Below are 21,572 nucleotides of genomic sequence, written 5' to 3' on the forward strand. Positions count from 1 at the left end.
CATTATGGAAGATATGACTAATCTAGAGAATTTCCATTTGAAAGCGAAATGAGTAATAATTGATTGGCCTAGATCCAAAGTCACAGTGGGGTTCAAAAAGCTTGTAAGTGCCCTCATAAAAATAGAAGCTGTATCAACCAATTGAATTTAATTATATATGAAGGTGATGATGGAGCTAAACAGCCTGTAATTGGAGTCCAATTACTCAGCTGGTCTTCCATAAAATTAATTCATCTGAAAGTTTGCCATTGTCCCATGCTCCAGGCCTGCTGCTGGTTTAATTAGTTAACACTAAGGAATCTTGAAACATTAAATTATTTTGTCTTTATTGCCAATTATGGGTTAAGGAAAATTGTATATAAAATATTAACATCTGCTTCCAGATGGCAAAAGGAAAACATGGGGGTTTTTAAGTTAACAAACAGCAAAGGGAAGCATTTTCCTGTCACTTACAGCTTATAAAATTAGAAGTCAGAGTGCACAAAATCATTTGAATATGATGATTACAAATATCAGGCTTAAGATCTTCATTCAATATAACCCTTGTAATAGTGTTTTTTACCACTGAATTGAAGCATCATTTGAATTCAAAAGGATTGGATAGATAGACAACGACAAGAGAGACTGAGAGCTCGATCCAAAATCTCTTGTAGTCAACGGGAGTTTTTTTCATTCTCTTCAATAGCCTTTAGCCATAAGCTTTTCTGCTTTTCTCCAACTATCTAACCAAAGCACCATTATTTTTAGTTCACATTGCGTAAAAAGGAAGTGGTCTTAGTTTATTTAAAATAATAAAATGTGCTCAGATAATGCATGAATTTATGTTATAAACCACTGTTGGACAGGCCAATTCAAACTAAACAATGCTGCCTACAGTTGGATGGCTTTTTGTCTCCCTCTAACTCCTCTGCGGCCACTAACACCAGCTATATTCAGATGTGCTTCTGACAGACACTCCAAAAGGCTTTGGTGTTCTCCTCAGAATTTGCAAGTGTTACAGAGTTCTATAGAAAGTTCACTCTTGTTAATAATCAGTTTAGCTTTATAACAAAAGAAAAATAATTACACACAAACAAATCTCCAAAATTATACCATTTATTTTGCATTTTTTTTTAATTTCTAGAGAGGATACATTACGCCAAGAAGACAGAGGAAGTGTGTTTTAAATAACCCAGGGAGTCCTTTTTTTAGTTTATGTTTTTCTTTGCAGAATGGTATTTGGAGGGAGGTTGTCTTATGAGAAATGCAGCTTCACTGGAATATTGCTTTTAAAGACTTGCATACTCACTACATGTATTGTATCTTTCTGCTGATTTAATAAATAATTCTATTATAGTACCACTCAATGTAGTTAAAACCAATAATCATTACATTTTTCTATATCTTCTCCAGAAACAGCATTACAAAAGCCAATTAACATTTTAAAACCCTTTAATGCAATCGAGAATGTCAAATTAAATCCATATTTACCAGAGCTAGATTAAAGTCAAACCTTGTAAAACAAAATACTTCAGAACTTGTGAGAGATAGAAGAGTTTGCTAGACTTCACTATTATCTGTGAAGAGAAAAAAGCTCCTGCTTTAAGATTAATTCAGAAATAAAAGATCATCCAGCCTTTATATGTGAACTAAACAAAAGGCTTTACATACTAAGTGCAGGAAGAAGCTGTGAGAGCCTAGAACACTCTTTTAATCCATAGGAGTAAATGTTATGTTTCTTTGATTACACTGAATTAATTTTTATGCTTTGCCAGTCCTGGAAAATATGAAGAACAAAAACAAAAAGGAAGCTATTGAGTCAGAGAGTGTAAGGCAAGAAAATTAAATTGGTAATGCATATGTGCTTCCTGACAAGGCAGAGAGGTGGATATTATAATATAACATTGTTTTTAATAATATATGGGGACTTGGTAAACAGATTTTAAATAATTTTAACTATACATAATTACTATATAGGATTGCAATATGATGGGATGATAGCAGACTAAACAGTCAATGATTTATATGGTTCACAGTTTCTGTATTTCTCCTTCAATCCTTTTCTAACTGTTCCTCAGAATGCACAATGTGCAGGAAGTGGATAGTTGCTTAAGGTTATTAACATAGAAGAAGAAATATGGAAGTACTCCCTATTGAGAAGAAATGGCAGGACACCAGCATTAATAATGCCTGCGTTCACTACTGGGAGGAAATTGAAGTGCTAATGCTGACCCCCCCCCCCCCCCCTTTGTACACATTTAGAGTGTTCTCTTATTAAAATAAGTAAACATACTCTCCATGCAAGAAATAGGAGTCTTTCCCATGCAGACTGAAAATCAGAGCTTCTGTTGAGGCAAAGTGATATCCCACACAGAGACAATGTATTAGTGTTTTGTAGTTCATTCTCAATCTAACAACATTGACTACAAAATTTTGATATTTTCTCTAGAGTAAAAAAATTATTAACTTTTAAGTTTAAGGCTTTTGGGTGTTCTGTTTCCTCCTGATGTGGACATAGCTGAATATTTCCATTTTGTCACTGAACTTCATTGTATGAATCAGGGATGATATATACCATGCTTGGGACTGCACTTGATGATCTCTTGAGGTCCCTTCCAATCCTAGTACTCTATGATTTTACTTATAACAGTTATTCTGAACTGAGTTATATGTTCTTTTACAAAGCTTCTGAGTGAATTTATACACTCAACAATTTATTCATATTTTATAATATATCACTGATACTTGACAATGAACAAATAATTGCTAACATTGTACAGCTTCCAAAGCCAACCAATAGAAAAGGAAAACTCAAAAGGGCCATCATTTAAACTTTCCTTCAAACTCTTACTCATGCAAATCCTAAGAAAAGGTCTTGTTCCATGCTCTGAAGCCTGGTTTCTGGCAGATATTGGTGAACAATGTCACATCTGCTGAATATGAGTGGGTTTTTTTACAGACTATATAGTGATATGTACATATATGTATCAATAGAACCAATCCCAATATTTTTAACTGTTTAAAAGTAATATGACATAGAATAGGTGCTTTAGAATGGCTGCTATTAAAAAGGATTTTCTCAGGGAGAGATTACTCAGAGTTATTCTAACTCTGTACCCTTACAAGTCAATGGTAAATGTACTTTTAGTTTGAATAGGAGCTGAGTTAAAAAACTGTTGAGCACTGAAAATGTACGGTATTTCCTACCCCTAAAATGAGACATACCACAAATGCTGTGGTCAAATTTAACTGTTGTGACTGCTTAATGCTGAATTTTTACTAGTAGCACACGGCGTGCTCAAAGTCAAAAGGTTGACAAGAAAAGTACAATGACACTAAGATATGACAAACCTTTAGAACTATAGGAAACTGCTAATTATATTTAATGGTGAACTACAAAAGCAAAAAAAAAATGTGTTTCCCTCTTCATTATTAAATAGTCATGAAAAATAATTGCTCGTATGCGGTGTTTTTTCTCAGTAGATCTCAAAGTGCTTTACAAAGGAGGATGTTATCATCATTATAACTGAGGCACAAAGGACATTATTATTTGCTCAAGGTCACCCCTTTCCAGAGTCAGGAAATGAACCCAGGATACTTGACTTCCAGTCTCATGCACTAGAGCTGCCATTTAGGAGATGCTAAGATAGCCAAAGGGTATTTTCCACGAGGCGTACAGATAGTTCGGAATGGCTTGCTAGTTCGAACTATCTAGCCTGTGCCGCGTGTAGCCACGCGGCACGGGGTTCGAACAAGCCGGCATTTAAAAATGGCGCCGGCCGGCTTATACAAATGAAGCCCGGGAAATTCAAATCCCGGGCTTCATTTGCACGTTCGGTATGCATACATTACCCCGCTAGTTCGAACTAGCGGGGTAGTGTAGACATACCCAAAGAGGATAGCTAATCCTGAATTGTTCACTTCTTATGTCAGCTGGCAACTCTCAGAGGGTATGTTTACAATACAGCACTAATTCAAACTAACTTAATTCAAATTAGTTAATTCGAACTAAGCTAATTTGAACTAGTGCATCTAGACCTAAAAACTAGTTCGAATTAGCATTTTGCTAATTCAAACTAGCATGTCCACACTGAGTGGACCTTGAACCGAGGTTAAGGATGGCCGGAAGCAGTGCCGCCAGGGCATCAGATTAGGACTTAGAGCGTGGAGCTGCTGTCTCAGGCTAGCTGAGGGCTGTGCTTAAAGGGACCCGACCTCCACCCCGGACAGACAGTTCTCAGGGGTTCCCCGCTCGCTTTTCTAACTCGATGAGGGACAGCAAAGCAGTCCTGACTTGGAGTGCCCTGAATGCCCACACTCGGCACATCACAGCACTCAGCCATCAGCCCGGCTGCACTTGCCACAGGCTGCCATCGGGGGGGGGGGAGGGTCAATCGGAGGGCTGCAGGAGAGCTTCCACCCCCGAGGAGCCCGCAGAGCCAGCCCAGTCCTCCCCATCGGGGTCTTGTACCCCATTCCTCCCTCACCTCCTTCCACTTACCCCTCCCTAGCCCCCCTTCCTGATGTACAAAATAAAGGACACGTGTGTTCAAAAATAGAAACTCTCTTTATTGAACAAAACTCGGGGAGACTAGGAAAAGGAGGTGGGAGAGGGGAAGAGAGAGGGTGGGAGAGGGGAGAAGGAAACCTGGGAGGAAGGAGCTGGAAGGGGGAAGCCAGGGGAAGAAGGAGGAGGGGAAGTATCAAACTATGGTACGCCATATCTTCAGTACTGTGTACAGATGTGATCTCCTCACCCCAAAAAAGATATTTTGGCCTTGGAAAAGGTTAAGAAAAGGGCAACTAAAATGATCAGGGGTTTGGAACAGATCCCATATGAAGAGAGGCTAAAGAGACTGGGACTTTTCAGCTTAGAAAAGAAGATAGAGGTCTATAAAAGCATGAGTGGTGTGGAGAGGGTGCATAAAAAAAAGTTCTTCATTAGTTCCCATAATAGAAGGACTAGAGGACACCAAATGAAATGAATGAGTAGCAGGCTTCAAACTAATAACAGACAGTTCTTCTTCACAAAGCAAATAGTCAACCTGCGGAACTCCTTGTCGCAGGAGGCTGTGAAGGCTAGAACTATAACAGAGTTTAAATAGAAGTTAGATAAAGTCATGGAGGTTGGGTCCATGGAGTGGTATTAGCCAGGGGGTAGAAATGGTGTCCCTGGCCTCTGTTTGTGGAAGGCTGGAGATGGATGGCACGAGATAAATGACTTGGTCATTGTCTTCAGTCCATCCCCTCCAGGGTACCAAGTGTTGACCACTGTCGGCAGACAGGCTACTGGGCTAGATGGACCTTTGGTCTGACCCAGTATGGCCAGTCTTATGTTTTTATGTTCTAAGCTCAGGGCTCAGTGTCAGGGTCTCACTGGACCACCCTGATTTTCATGCAAACCTGCTCCTGGGTGGCCACGCTGTCAGCTATCCTGCCCTAGATGGCCACTTTGCTGTGCCTAGTGCGGAGGTCGTGGATGAGGTCCACGATCTCTGCACTAGACCAGGCGGGCACCTGCCTATTCCAGCCTTGGGCAGGCTCCTGGGACCCACCAGCTTGGTCCCAGGAAGAGGGGGAGGGCTGGGTGGCAGCGGGTGGCTGGCTCGTGCTGTGCCAGTTGCAGGGTCTGCTGGCTGGGTGCTGGCAGGCTTGCACCTGCCATGGGCACCGTAGCCAGACCGTGCCCCTTTAAGGGCTCCAGGGCCGGGAGGGGGGCAGACGATTTTCCCTGGTGGTGCCCAGAATGGCCACCAGGGAAACCTGGGGAGGGCTAGCCTCCCACTAGTTCGAATTAAGTGGCTACACAGCCCTTAATTCGAACTGCTTAATTCGAACTAGGCGTTAGTCCTCGTAGAATGAGGTTTACCTAGTTCGCATTAAGCGCTCCGCTAGTTCGAATTAAGTTCGAACTAGCGTTTTGCCTGTGTAGCACCTATGAAAGTTAATTTGAACTAATGGCTGTTAGTTCGAATTAACTTTGTAGTGTAGACATACCCAGATATTGTACTTCATGGAAGACAAAATCATTCACTCTTTTTCTCACACACACATCTACCAGAATCATAAAATTTGCTCCATTCTCCATGGTCTTGTCCCTCTGTGTACTAACAAGGTTCTTGTTAAGCAGTTTCTGCTCTTTTGATCCTAAAAATCCTTTCCATTCCTTCCATGTTGATAACCCATTTGACTGTATCATCCAGAAATATTTACAGTGAAATAGCACATTTGATTAGCGAATAGCTTATTTTGATGTTATTTGGAAATAAGGCACTATACCAAAACATCCCTTAACCCTCGTGGAATGAGGTTTACAGGAGCATCAGAACAGCAAGCCCGTAATATTTCGATATAATGGGCTTACTCTTAAAACACGGAATAGCTATTTAGGGAAACCAGAGGCAACCCAAAATAGCTCCGCTGTGTAGACGTAGCCTTGGGTTGCGTTGATGGATGCTCCATGCCTGTGTGGCACTCTTCAGAGTGTTTTGTGTGCATCTTTGGACTGGTGGTAAGGAGGGATAAATGAGTGATTGAAATTCACTCTTTGTGGGTATTCATATGAGTTTTGAATGAGAATTTATCCATCTAATTCATGACTTTAAAAAAACAGGAAGCAGTGTTGCCTGGAAGCTAAGGACTTGGGAAGCTACCCAGGAGAAATTCAAATGCCACCCAGTGGATTAACAGAGCGCCCTTAGTGCCTACAGCTAGCAGCATGTGTTCCTACTGGTGGTTCACATCCACACATGCCTCAGTGCACATAACAAAGTTTATTCTGCACACGGTTGAAAAAAATTGGAACAGTGGTAAGCAGCCATCTTAGCTGTGAACAGGCAGCCAGAACTGCAAAGGTGTTGAGTCCCCATAGCTCTCACTGATCTAAGTGGAACTGCAGACATTTGTCAACATTTGAAAAGAATGAAATGTCATCAGATGCAAAGCCATAAATCTTCCTATACTGATCCTAGGTGAAGAGTGTTCCTATTTTCCATAGAAAACTTCATGATTTTTTATTGCAAAAGCTGCTTTTTAAAATAAATAAATAAATAGATCTAATGGCAGGTGTTTTCTGCTCTGCAGAAGCCCTCCCATTTTCTCAGAAATCAGGGAAGCATTCATAGGAGAGCCTATAAATAGAATATTTTCTTGAGAAACTGTGAAAGAAAGTGGATTTTTTTTCCTGCCTGTTTTGGTGGTAGTGGCAGGTTTTTTAAAGGAATTACTTTTTTTTTAACAGTTTCAGTTGGTACTCTCCTTCTAACACACTTGCAAAGTGCCTGCTTGCCATTTTAAAATAACACTGAATTTGCAAGTTGCAACTTAGGGATAATTTCTGCAACTCTCCCCATCTACTTCAAGATAAATTAATACAGACCCACTATTGGAGTGCTTACACTTGTATAATTAACTTCTATTCATAAAAGAACAAGTCATTCCATCTGAAAATAAAAGAATTGCTCTTTATATAAGGCCTGATAACAAGAGAAATCAGTTCTTTTTAAGATATATTTTATGTTAATTTTAAAGAAAATGAAGGAAGAAATAACTGCCTAAAACTAGATAATACTTTCCTTTACTTTCCCCTATCATTTGAAAATCCCCATAAAAGGGTCCAATTTGGCTCATATTAACTGCACAGAGTCGGATCCAAAGTTGCTGCATAAGTGCTATGTGCTCTTAAATAAATAGGATAAAAATTGATTTAGTTTTATTTCCCAGGGGCAAGTTGTTTTTAATCAAACCATTGTGAAAATAAATACCTAACTTCATCTCTGAACATTTAACAGTTCTGCAATTTTATGAAAAGCTCATCCAAACCATAATTTCAAAAGAAAAAAAACCCAAATCTATTTCTCAAGTTTTTCATAGTCCTTGTACAACTATGGCTTTTAAAGGTGAATAATTTTCCATAACTACTATGAATGACTGAGCACTGGACAAGATTTAAAAAATAAAACAGTATCTCTCCAATATATAGTCTCTGGGCAGTGGCAAATTTTAAAGGTGAGTACCACTTTAATGCACATGACATAGGATTTTTTCCCTTTAAATGATTAAATGCTTAAGGCCCTATCCTGAACTTTTCAACTCACATGTGTGCATCTTTGATTAGGCCATGTGTCTGCTGCATCGCTGGAGAGGTAGCTGCTCTGCCCAGTGTTCTGAGCATCTGATAGCTCAGATACATCCAAGTAGGAACAGTTTAGCTCAAATGTTTTTGACATTTTTGAGGCTATGATCACCAGCAGTTCATTACTGCCAAACCCACTTCATCTACTGCAGACAAAAAGCATAATTGTCAGCAAAAAATAACAATAAAAGATAATCTTTTCATATAAACAATATTATACTTTATTTGCCTACTGACTTATGGTAAAAAGCATGCTCGTTATCATTGTACGAGATGTCAGGATGACCGACATAATGACTATTGTGTACAGACAAGAAATATAGAATCCCCTAATGGCAGCTATGGTAATAGGCTTTGCAGTTTTTATATAATTTCAACAGATATTGGTTTTTTTTGCAGCTTTTTAAAATTATCTATTTAATGTTCCATGGTTGCATAAAAATTGGGTTTTAAGCAATTTTTCATGTTTTATTGATTTAAATTTTCACAGTTGTGGGATATTTAAGGTGAAAGGAGTCAGACAGTAAGCATTTAATGGACAGAAGATGTTGAGATTCAAAAGTAAAATCTACATAAATAGCATCCCTGTTCCAGCTCAGCTATTACTAACATTTCAAAATGTTTTATAGACAATAAAAGTGGGATTTTAATAAGTTCTCAAGCATAGTTTTTCTTGCCTTGTGCATCTATAAATTTGTTATTAGCAATGGCAATAGGTTTGTATTCGTTTGTGTGTGTAGGATGTAATCAATTTTCACTGAAATTTACCAGTGCAAGTCTAATCTTTCCAAACCTAGTGATAAATACTACAAAAGTGAGAAGACAAATCCTGATCAGTGGAAAATACATAACAGAGTACCCCAGCCTAAACAGGTTGTACATCTCCTCTATTGTCCTGTTCGATCTCTCTCTCTCTCTCTCTCCCTATGCTCCTGACCCCCTACTCTCCTACAGTCTACTTCCTATGGATTTCTTATGATCAGTGCTCTTATAAAAGTTGAATAATATTTGATAAAAGGGGAAACAAATTGGGGAAGTATAGAAATTAAATATGAATCTATAGCAATTCCATGGAATCTAAAAACTATATAATTTAACAAAGTACGTTCTCCTCTCTTTAGAATTTTTAACCCACCCTGTGTAGCTTAAAGAAAGCTTATATTCCTCAATAGCCTCTCTAGCTCTGTTTAATTCCCACAGACCTTTTCCACAAAGGAAATTGATAAAAAGACAATACTGACATATAAGATAATTCAGTATAAACTGAGAACAAGAATGAACTCCATAAAAAACAAATCTATAATAGTAATATACAGCCTGGGCAAGTAAAATCCACATCCACATCTTTACTCAGATGAATAGGCTTATTGTCTGCAAGTTTATGTAGTAGATATAAATATAGTTATGATTAATTTTCTATCAATACTAATTTTATTTTAACAATTTATTTTAAAATTTCTGAAGGCCAAGTAATTGATCATATTTGTATGGAAAATTTATTGTAACATGGAGGATATGTTATAATTAGCCTTTAAAAGCTGAAAAATAATGTAGCTACATGGGTTACATTTGACTTTAGACTGTATAACATAGATCTGTAAAATAAAGTTATAAACACACAGGAGCAACTGTATTTTATTTCTTTGTGATACTCCTCACAGGTCAATGTTTCCTATCAAACTACATTGCAAATAATGCCACTGCATCCTCCATTTAAAGATTTAATTTCTGAGAGATTACATAAACACAGATGGTAAATCAAAGAAGATTTTAAGACAATGGTTTGCAAATGGGGGACTATAAACTTTCTGGAAGTCCACATTGCTGATTCTGTCAAAATGGTGAAACAGCTCTCATTCAGCAAGCCATGATACTTACCCAAGGTTACTGTAACACTCTCTGGGACCCGTTTAGAGCTTTCAGATGCTTCTCTAATCTACTAAAGTAAAACACACACACAAAAAACACACTTTTTGTAGAGATGCTTCAGGAAAATTTCATTATTCTCTAATGAGCATAAAATATATATAGAACTGAGAAGACCACCAAAACTTTAAGATAACAAAAACAAAGTGCAGCATGAATGGGAGAGACTAGAAAAAGTCACTGCTGAGGGATATGAGGGGAATTTTTCTATTAACAAAAACCCCAGATCCAAATTATCACAAATTTTGGGCAAATTATGTTCTGGATCTGAATACTGCAGAGGTTATTGCTACAACCAGGAAAATAGTTCCAACACCTAAAGAAAGAATATAAAAAAGGTGCAGATGGAAAACTGGGTTTATAATCAAGTTATTGCACCAGTTGTATTTTCATATTGCTTTTTTAAAACTATCCATGTTACATTTTCACTGTTGGGAAACCAACCACCACTGTTGGGAAAATATTAAATTGGTAAGGGAAAAGGAGATATGCAGAATAGAATTTTAATGTAAACAGGAAGTCAACAAGTTTTAGGATATAAAGCAAAATTATTTGCATTTCAGAGAAATACAGCTAAAAAAAGGGGGAGGTGAAAAGCTAGGATTGCTGTATCAACAAATATTCCAAAAGGGAGAAAAAAAGCCAATTTGAGAGTATGTTTATTTTTGGGGTGAGGGGAAGCTTAATAAAACATTAACATTAATTAGACCCTCATCCCACAAAGAATCATTCAGCTGCTTTACTTTATACCCAACAGTATTACTTATACCCTGTTAAGGATAAGACTTGATATTTGAAATCATTCTGCGGTCATTGACTACAGATATTAAAACTATGTTTAAATTAATTGTGTTTAAATCATATAATATTACTGAATTATTAAGAAAGAGCATGAAGGTGGTAGGAATATTTTATTGAATTAAATTAGCTTTAATTTTGAAACAAAATGAAATTTACATTGAAAAATTAAACACAAAACTTAGCATAAAGGAAATAAACCTACTCTGTTTTCATGTAGCCAGCTCCCACCTCCCTTTATACTCACATATTTGTGAATTAGTAGCTCTATATTCCTAATTTAATATTCCTGAAAATGTTGTTATTCTTTTTTTATACCAGAACAAAAATTTAACATCGCCTCACTAACCATAAATGAGTATAGTTTTAAATTATCTTTGTGTATAATCCAATTATGTTACATATTACATTAAGTGAAGACTGCTAATGTGTTTCATGTAACCTTGTTCCCTATGGCTTTGGACAAGCATTACTATATCTGCATTATGAATAAATCAAAATGATTATTTTCAGGATAGCAAATTATGAAGTGCCACAATTCAATTGGTGGTCACCAAATACACAGTGTCTGATATAACATTGTGTTCACTCTGAATCACAAATCTGGAATAATTTGTATAAACACAAAAAAACCTTAAAAATGGAAAATATATCTGCATAATTGCCATGGATTTTGATACCACACAAAGACAGAGATAGATATTTAATTTAAAAGTTATATATATTTTTCTCTAACAATTTTTGCAGAGTTTCTAAATACACAGATAATTGTACTGTTTTTCTTTATCTATTGCTCTTCAACTTGGGTGCATTCATAGATTTTGTGCTGTATGGTAAATTATATTCTGTTTAAACATGAATAGTATTAATTCTCATATCAGTTGTATCAACTTTAGAAGGATTTCCTTCCACAAAAAAAGTGAAATCCTGTTCAGCACAACCCCTTTATATTTATAGAAAAGGCCGATAGGAGAGACAAAAGCTACTGGTGCAACCACTCACATCACAATTGTGCTCCACAAATCTTTCACATATAAACCCAATTTGGAACCAGAATGTGTTTTATGCTACCAAGAATTATATTCACTGTCTCCATTATTTGTAATGCTCTGTTAAAGTCTCAAAAATATGTGATTTGCAGGTGGGGGAAGGGGGGGGGGGAAGCATTAAGCATGAATTCTTTCACAGAGGAAATCCATGTCTACCGATCTTTCAAATGGAATGGAAGCCAACATGGATTCTTGTTGTTTATATTCCTGTTGAGTACAGACACTATTGCTGGTGGTCAGCGGACATGCTCACAGCTTTTTTGGAATCTTATTAATTAGTTATTTGACTCTGCTAAGAGACAGTGGAACACAACTTACATCAGATGCACAATTTTGAGAATACTGTCCTAGAGCAGTGTTTCTCAACCAGTGATACAAGTACCCTTTATAGGTACTCAGGAGAAATCGGTGGGGTACATTATCACAACTGAAATTTGGAGAAAACTTAATTTTTGTTTTAAGTTTTACAGCATTTTATTATTTTTGTACTTCTAACACCCAAAAATGTCATCACCCACCTGGCTACAATTAAGTTGTTTAAACAAATGTATTGCAATCATAGAAAAAAATGTGTTATTTTTGAAAAAGGGGTACTTTATAAAAAAAGATTGAGAAACACTGTCTTAGAGCATGTTCATTATCTGGCCCTCTCTCTAATGGCTGTGAATTTTGAGAGCATAAGATGATGCTCCTATGTAAAGTGTTGCTGTTGATCTTGCAGCCTTCACACATCATAGAACTTTTAGAAAATATGTATTATGATCCTCTTTACAGATCTAAGCAGGCAGACCCCTTGCAGCCTTACTGTAAAAGTGAACTCCAAATAGGTGTACATATCTGTTCACATAGATTTCACTGCAGAATCAGGAGCCATGTGTCTAGCCTCAACGTTTAGAGTGGCTTTGGAAAAGTTAGGATTCAAATATTGAAATTTGGACAGCAGAGACATTCAGAATGAGATCTTTCACTGCAATTTGTAACTGTTTTCAAGAAGGCTAGAATCAAGCCCTTAACTATTCAGCAACGGCCCTTTTACGTCATTGGCTAATAAATATTCCAAGCAATCTAAATACTGAATTTCCTTCCTCCATTTTCAGACCCATTTTTTCCTTTATTCTCTGTGTAAGCCTAAATGGGACTGAGGGAGTGCAATTGGGAGAAGATAAGAAAAATATTTGAATACACGGACTTCTACTCTAAAACAGCAAATTGGTAGCTATAAATATTGTACTACATTCAAAGTTGTGTACATGCCATCTGGTGACCATGTGCTTAGTGTATCTATGGGGCAAATGAGGGAGGGATGGTTTGTCATCCCCTTATTTATTTTCAGTGCTCAACTATGCACTTTCTTAAACCCCAGCCATATGCTAAAGCATCTGCTAAAGAAACATTTTTTTCAAAACTTCTCATTTTAAATTAAGTTGAATTTGCCCTTTAGAATTTAATGCACTGAACAATACTTTAGAATGCCAGGCACTATAGATCAAATTGTTTATTACCATTATTATGATTTCCACACGGTCTAAAGTCTGAGAGGCAGTTTTGATCAAAAAAACAAAAAACCCAGAATCAGGATTTTCCTATTTATGGTACCAAAATGCAAAATTATCCCTTTAATTACAACTCTAATTACCAAAGTAGTTATGATTAACTAAAATGTCACTAATGCAGATACTCTAATGAACATTTAATTTTTCCCTTATATTGTATTACTTTACTGTGTTGGGTGTTTAAAAAACATCTTTTTTGCATGAATATAAAGAGACACCATGAAGTGGTTTATACATGTGAAGAGAAATTCAGTATTTTAATGGAAAAATGTTTCATATACCTGAAATCATTACTTAATTTACAGAGCACTAATAAAAATAGTGTTCCAGCATGCCTCTCTCAACAAAAACAACAGCCTTTCTTTGTGACATGGATGTGATGAACAACTACAGAGCAGTTCAAACAAATTATGATATATATAAAGAAATGCACACATTTATGTTACGCAGATTTTCATTTGGAAATAGAGGTCCTGAGCCTGCAGTCCTTACATATGCAAAATTTTGTTCAAGTCTAAGAAGTTATGTCTGTGTAATTATTGCAAGATGAGATCCCAACTTCACTGTTCTATCTTATTAGGGAGCATTTTAATTTGTCTTCTCAGTTGTTAATTGTACCAACTGAAAAGTGCAATGGGGTACCAAAAAGAAGAATGTATGAAGTTTATCAAAATGTTTATTATTTCAACAGATAACACTTTCCACTTCTAAATCATGTGAAATTCATGGAGCTCCTCCTTCCCAAGCGGAATCGTTTGTATGGGAGCTCATTTTTTCTTTGCGCTATTAAATAGGGCACTGCAGTCTTATTGAACTTTTCCCCTCTTTCAGAATTCCAGAATTATCCAGATTGACGTGCCCATGTCACTGGCTCTGCATTATCCTACTTTCCGACACTAATTTCATGCACCAGATCCCATGATGAACCTGGGCTGTGCAGTTTTTCAGTATTTATGCTAGGTCAAGGTGGCAGAATTTAATCTTGCAGAGCTAGCCCCAAAAGGGCACACCAGCTGCTGTGTCTAAGTAAATCAGATAACAGCCATAGATCTAAAGAGAGAATGAGACAGAAGTAAATGAGATTATTACATATGTTTAAATCCTACAACTCTTGCAACCATCTCTAAAGCACATATTTGTTATTGATTGCATTGCAAAAATAATGTTAACACATAATTAAAACCAGCTGATAATGTCAGTTTGGAATATTTTGTTTCTAATTGTGTTTTAAAAATAGGATTCTTGTTAGAATCCTAAGAGCAGCTGGGAAAGAAGTTCAAATGCGGGTCAGCATGCAGCCTAACTGAGCTAAGATTTTTGCATCTTTAGCCTGAATTAGAAGAACATTAAAAATCAATGTACTGTGATGTGAAATGGCAGTTCTGAGCCTGGTACACAAACAATGTGTAGAAATGAGGACAGGGTGTTGTCTAACAGAGCTGATTTATTCTGAAAGCACTGACAAAAGCTTGGAAAAATGAAAACAAGAAAAGAGGCCTCTCCCTTTCTTTCAATTTAAAGAAATAGAATAGAGATAGCGTAGGGGGATTGTAAAATGACCTTATTTTGCATGTCGCATGAATTATGAAGTTTACTAGCTTCCTAAGAGGGTACCCAACATGGTAATTACTGTATCCCAGAAATCAGTATAAGACAATCACTGCTGGAACAGATAGATACTGGACATGAACCAGAATTGTTCTGTCTCTTCCCTGCACACATCACAATGTGTTTTATCAGTTCATGGCACTGTGCGCGATGCTGCACTGGGACTAAACAGGAAGTGATATTGCAGTGATCTGACCTTTCTTGTAAGCATGTATACCTTTACAATGCTCACAAACACACCCAAATCAGAACATTCTCAGACATTGAATATGGTCTCTTAATAACCATGGCAACCTAAGTTCATTTGGCCTTTGTACTTGACATTGAATGTGGTCCCATGCTGATCATGTTTACTTCCTTCCTTTACAAAAGTCTAACTTTGACTCCCAATTATTAAAGACTGAAAAATCAGCATCTTGAGACTGGTGCATTAAATTCACATAAAATATAAACCCTTTTCCAAGGATGTCAGCATAATCTAGTGGTTAGACTGATGGACTGAAATTTTGAGGAAACCTGAGCTCTAAGGCTACATCTAGACTACATTTTTTTTGTGGGGTACCGGAAATATCCCGCAAAAACCCTGCTGCATCCAAGGAATGCATTTGCTCTTACAGGCTTTTTTTGTGGAAGAGCAAATGCACGCTTTCGGGCAGCCCTGTATATATTGTTTCATGAGGCATAAGGGCTCTGCCAAAAGAGGAGGCTTTTCTGCCATTTGACCCCATCTAGACTGGGCCAAATGGCAGAAAAGCCTCTTCCGGAAAATCTATCGAAAAAAGCTATGCAAATTGCAGAGTGCAATTTGCGTAGCTTTTTCCGATAAAGCCCCATAGTCTAGACCTAGCCTAAGTCAGATACTAACTATTCTGTGACACAAGAAAATTCTTCTCTGCTTCAGTTTCCCCTTTCTCTACAAAACAGTTATTTCAGTGGGTTGTTGCAAATTAGTCAGTTAACACTTGTGAAGTGCTGTGAGACTCTTTGGTTACATAAGTTTTGCAGGTAGATATGTGTGATATGATTTGTTTTCAGAACTTTTATCTTTCTTTCTTTCTTTCTTTCTTTCTTTCTTTCTTTCTTTCTTTCTTTCTTTCTTTCTTTCTTTCTTTCTTTCTTTCTTTCTTTCTCTTTGTAAGTAGTACAAAGGCAGCATTTTTAAAAAATGGGCTACAAAGACACACAGAACTCATCACATTCACTGGCTTTGTAACTGGGAACCCTCCTTTAGGACAACTCCTGTTTCTCAGGTACATATGCAATTGGGCGATCTTTAAAATGCATATTATGTAATAAAAAGACCAGAACATCTCTGGAACAGAACAGAAAATCAAATATTATTTGAGCCTTTCTGACAGCTTGTGACATGTTGCCAATCATTACACAATTACTTATTTGGGATATGTCCTAAAAAACTTCCAATTTTACATCTAAAGAATTTTGAGGATATAATATTTACATGTAAACAAAGAGGACAAAATACTCGCCTGCTAGGAGCTGAGCAGAGAACAGACTGGAAATTGGAGAGAAGAACCGGTATGCAAATTGTCGTGGGTTGCACAATCATTAAACCTAATGTAATGCACATTCTTGCTCCTTTAAAAAATCACTCCAGCATCCTTTTTGGTGGGCCTTGGCTAGCACATGATATAGATGTAAGGTTACAAGACTTGAGCAGGGGCCTGACTATGTCCTTGAGTTGGCAGACCAGTGTGGTCTGCCGGTGGCTGGGTGACCTTTTACCACTCTCTTGTACTGTAGGATAGAGTTTTACCTTGTTGCTGCACTGGCTGAAGGGTGAGAGAAGAAATTCCCTTGGCCTATTTCCTTCTTAATTCACCTGCATAGTTTAATCCGTGTTGCACTTTTTAAGCCCATGGTACCTTACCTCTTAAATTTTTATATTTAACCTGATTTTTCCCTCTTTTCTCTGACACTAGCGCAGGTGAAAATGTGCAGGGTACACAGCTATGGAGTGTATTATTCTACCTAACACAGGAGGCACCAATGCAAACCTCCCTTATCACCAGTGTTCATGAGCCCTAATTTGGCTACACCACCACTAATAGCAAGAGGAGTAATTCATTTATTAAATTTTCTACTGAAACCTTTTTTTCTAAAATGTTATTGAGCCACACCATGCATTTAAAGCAAGACTAAGTCATTCTATATGCAGGACATTCCAGAGTAGACAAAACAATCTCTATGCTACATTGTTGGACATGGGCACTTTATGCTTGATCATTCTCTTGTAAGGATTAAGAGCAGGGACAACTGCATCATGAAGGGGATTCAAGGTCCCAAAACCTGCAGCTCTCAGGTGATCCTTCAGAAGCCAGTTCCATCCTTATGGAGACTAGCCCTGGACAGAATGGTTCATAGCACAGAGTGGGCAAACTTAAAATAAATGTAAGACTGGATCACCTTTACTTCCCTGGACAGAAGCCTTTCTAACAGCCCCACACTCTTCCCATTCTACAGAACCCAGTCCCCACACAACACCCAATAAATGTATTCAGTAAGAGCTCGGATAAAGGGGAATCAATCACTTCCCATTTTGCACACCAGAAGTCTGTATATAGTAGTATTATTAGTATTAGTATATCATCAGGCTTTAAAATGCATATGTCTGCTGACTGTTTTGCGGCAAATACGGATGAAGTCTTTCCAGACTGTCCTCAGATAGCCCTCAGGTATACATGTGTTTTGTAGCAACACAATTTTCCATATCTTCACCTTTGTATATGAACATAAAAATTCTGCGCAGGCAGAAATTTTTTTTAAGAGGCTGATTAAGCAGTGATTTTAAAAATGGAGTGACAAAGAATTACACTGATTCTCTTTCATGCTTGCACACTGATGCATTGACTGTGCAGGCTTGAAAGACTGGCTGCGGTGCAATCAAAGTGGCTACACCTCTCTGTGCCTCAATCTGCCAGAGCAAGGCAACGAAGCTGGCTTTTAACACACAGGCTCTCCAGTGGAAAAGAGAAAATAATTTGCAGTATTAGATCATGGCTTGCTTTGGCTTCATGCCAGAAAGGGGAAAGCTTTCATTGGTGCTGGGATCCCATCAACAGGAGGAGGGAGAGAGCCACAGTGAGAACAATTCAGAGATGTGGAATAACTGAAGAAGAAAGGTTATACAAAACGTAGACTATTTTGACTTTAAACACTGATAATTCAAAGCAAAACCTTTTTAAGAGTGTAATTGTCTCAGTAAGAGAACAAATGGGGCTAACTAATGATAGAAACTGAAGTAATAAGTTATTTGCTTGCAACAGATCCACAGCAGGAAAAACTTCAATTACTCTTCTGGTTGCACATGGGGAAACTTTCTCCCTGCTTTTCACTGTCCTCCTCTTCCTATGATTTCACCATAATTCAAATACGTGGCAAAATGCTCCTGAGCACAAAAGCAGAGGGCTAAGCCTCACTCTCTTTTATTACACCAGAGAGCCACTAAGTAGGAAAGGATTTTGATTTAGATTCCAGCATTAAAATTAAATCACACATCCTAAGGAAAAATGATCTGTAATAATGGAAGTCACACACATGGGGATTGAAAGTGCTATTGAATAATGAAGAAAAAAACAGTTGCCATGAATGTAAGGACCTACTATGATTTAATGATGAGATACTTCAGAAAGCAACGTCTCCTGTCAGTGTTTTCTATTGATTGCCTGAATATTATCAAACAAATTATGTGAAATATGAATATCATTAAGTGCAAATGAATTATTGCCTTTTGATTTGGGTTGCTCCATTTTATGGCTGTGCTCTAGGAAAGAGTTACATGTAGCAGGGTAATTTTCAGTGCACCATACAGGTCAGGATGAATTCACTGAACTTCCAGGGCCCCTGGCAGTAAATGTACTTCCATTTTGTAAAGGATTGCACTATGATGATGGCCACAGGATAGTGAGATTATATAGCTCTAATATTGACATCTTTGCTATTGCTCTCAGGGTATGTCTACACTTGCAGACTAATTCGAAATAGGGCTGCAAATGTAGGCATTTGAAATTGCAGATCAAGCCTGGGATCTAAATATCCCGCGCTTGATTTGCATGTTCCCAGCCGGGAGCCATTTTTTGAAATTGACAAGACCAGAATAACTGCCCGCGTCAACATGCAGCAGTGAAACGGGTGTTCAAAATAAAGCCCTAGTTTGAAATACCTGTTATTCCTCCTGCAATGAGGACAAACAGATAATCCCTACTTATTTAATCATTTCTAGAACTTCTAAACATTTTCTCCAGTATACTGGTGTTTCTGATTTTATTGTGTATTTGTGCTTTTGGGAAAAGAAGGTTTGGGGTTTATCAGAAAAAAATACATATGAGAAAAAAGCATTGTCACAATCCAGGGCATATGCATCAAATATGACGTAATACTGTACAAATTATTGTTCTTTCAATTAATTGGCATCTGATTCTGGTTTACCTACAGTGCCTGTAACAGCGCACATATTATAGTATATGAGAAAGCAGCACAAAAAACACCCAACAAATAACCACACTCACCAAAGGGACAATTGTCAATATGCTCATTTCATAAATTAGCAACAGAAACATAATTGAAAGTAATTGTATAATTTATATGAGGGGTTATGCAAATATATGCTCTTCAAATGAATATATATATATATTGCTAGGCACAATTTTCAAAAGTACTTGAGTGATTTAGGAGTCTAACTAAGTCCCATTGCCAAAAGCGTCTCAGGAAGTTGGGAGCCTGTCATGTAAATGGGTTTGAAAGCGTTACAGGGTATACCTTACAGGGTTAGAAAGAATTTCCTCTGAAGAAGTACTATTCCAAGAATTTCCACTGTAGGGTGATTTGCACCTTCCTTTAAATCATGTCGTACTGTCCCATCAGAGCTACATACTTGTTTACTATCAGAGACCACTCTCAGTGATGTGAACCATGGGTCTGATTTGACTAAGTTATGTGTTAAGAACGTGAATTTACAGTAGACAATAGAAGTGCAAACTGTGCATCAGACATCCTTTCTATCAGCTCCTGGGATGAAAGTCCCCATGATTTACTTCCACATTTCTAGAAACTTTATCTACTTAAGCCCTGTGGAACACACCTTGTTACCGTTAGTGTGTTACAGAAACGTTAACTTCCTAAATGTACAGGATAATAATGGTAGATGTGTATTTTTTTCAGTAGAGCAGATGGGCATGTTCGCTATGCTGTGAACATACTAAGGACTCTCTTCACACCTCTGACAGTCATAGCTTTACCCACTCATGTGCTGTACATCTGTGCCTTATTGGCAATGCACTTGACTGCACTGCGGGAGCATCTCAGCTTTAACACTAGCTTTATATTGGTTCCCTCCCCTTGATTCTTTTCAAATGTCTTTCTTCTCCCTCTGCATGTCTGTTCACAACATTCTTCACCAGAGGAAGAACCTCACAACCTTTGCAAAATTTAGAATCTGATGTGTCCCACCCCTTCTGCCTGAGTGGGAAACAGCTGTTATAAACAGAGGAGAGATTCAGCCATGCCCCTGCTGTCCCCCCACTTTCACAGGTCATGTCCTCACTGCATGCAGTGCAGTCTTCTTAGAGCTGGGAGAGAATGAGAATGCTAACAAGGGGAGAATAGTATAACTCTCCACAGCCTGAGCTGAATAGAAAAACTAACGTTGCAGAGGATACATAATGTCTGAGAGTTCACATGTCTCTCAGGGTATGTCTAGACTATAGGGTTTTTTCAACAGATGTTATCTGTCGACAAAGCTTCTGTCGACAAAGAGCGTCTAGACTACATCCAGTTCTGTCGACAAAGCAAGTCGCTTTGTCGACATAACAGTGTGGACATAAAGGACAGTGTAGATGCAATAATGCCTTCTATCAACAGAACTCTGTCAACAAAAGGCGTTATTCCTCGTAGAATGAGGTTTACATACGTTGACAAAACTGCTGAGTTTTGTCGACGTTATGTCGACATAACTCAAAGGCAGTGTGGACGCAGGTATAGTTTTGTCGACAAAAGTCCACTTTTGTTGACAAAACCCTGTAGTCTAGACACACCCTCAGGGTATGTCTATACTACCCCGCTAGTTCGAACTAGCGGGGTAATGTAGGCATACCGCACTTGCAAATGAAGCCCGGGATTTGAATTTCCCGGGCTTCATTTGCATAAGCGGGGAGCCGCCATTTTTTAAATCCCGCTGGTTCGAACCCCGTGCAGCGCGGCTACACGGGGCTCGAACTAGGTAGTTTGGACTAGGATTCCTATTCCGAACTACCGGTACACCTCGTGGAATGAGGAACGAGGTGTACCGGTAGTTCGGAATAGGAATCCTAGTCCGAACTACCTAGTTTGAGCCCCGTGTAGCCGCGCTGCACAGGGTTCGAACCAGCGGGGTTTTAAAAATGGCGGCTCCCCGCTTATGCAAATGAAGCCCGGGAAATTCAAATCCCGGGCTTCATTTGCAAGTGCGATATGCCTACATTACCCTCCTAGTTCGAACTAGGAGGGTAGTGTAGACATACCCTCAGTGAT

Source organism: Pelodiscus sinensis, chromosome 1 (genome assembly GCF_049634645.1).
Source record: "Pelodiscus sinensis isolate JC-2024 chromosome 1, ASM4963464v1, whole genome shotgun sequence".
NCBI classification, from domain to species: Eukaryota; Metazoa; Chordata; order Testudines; family Trionychidae; genus Pelodiscus; species Pelodiscus sinensis.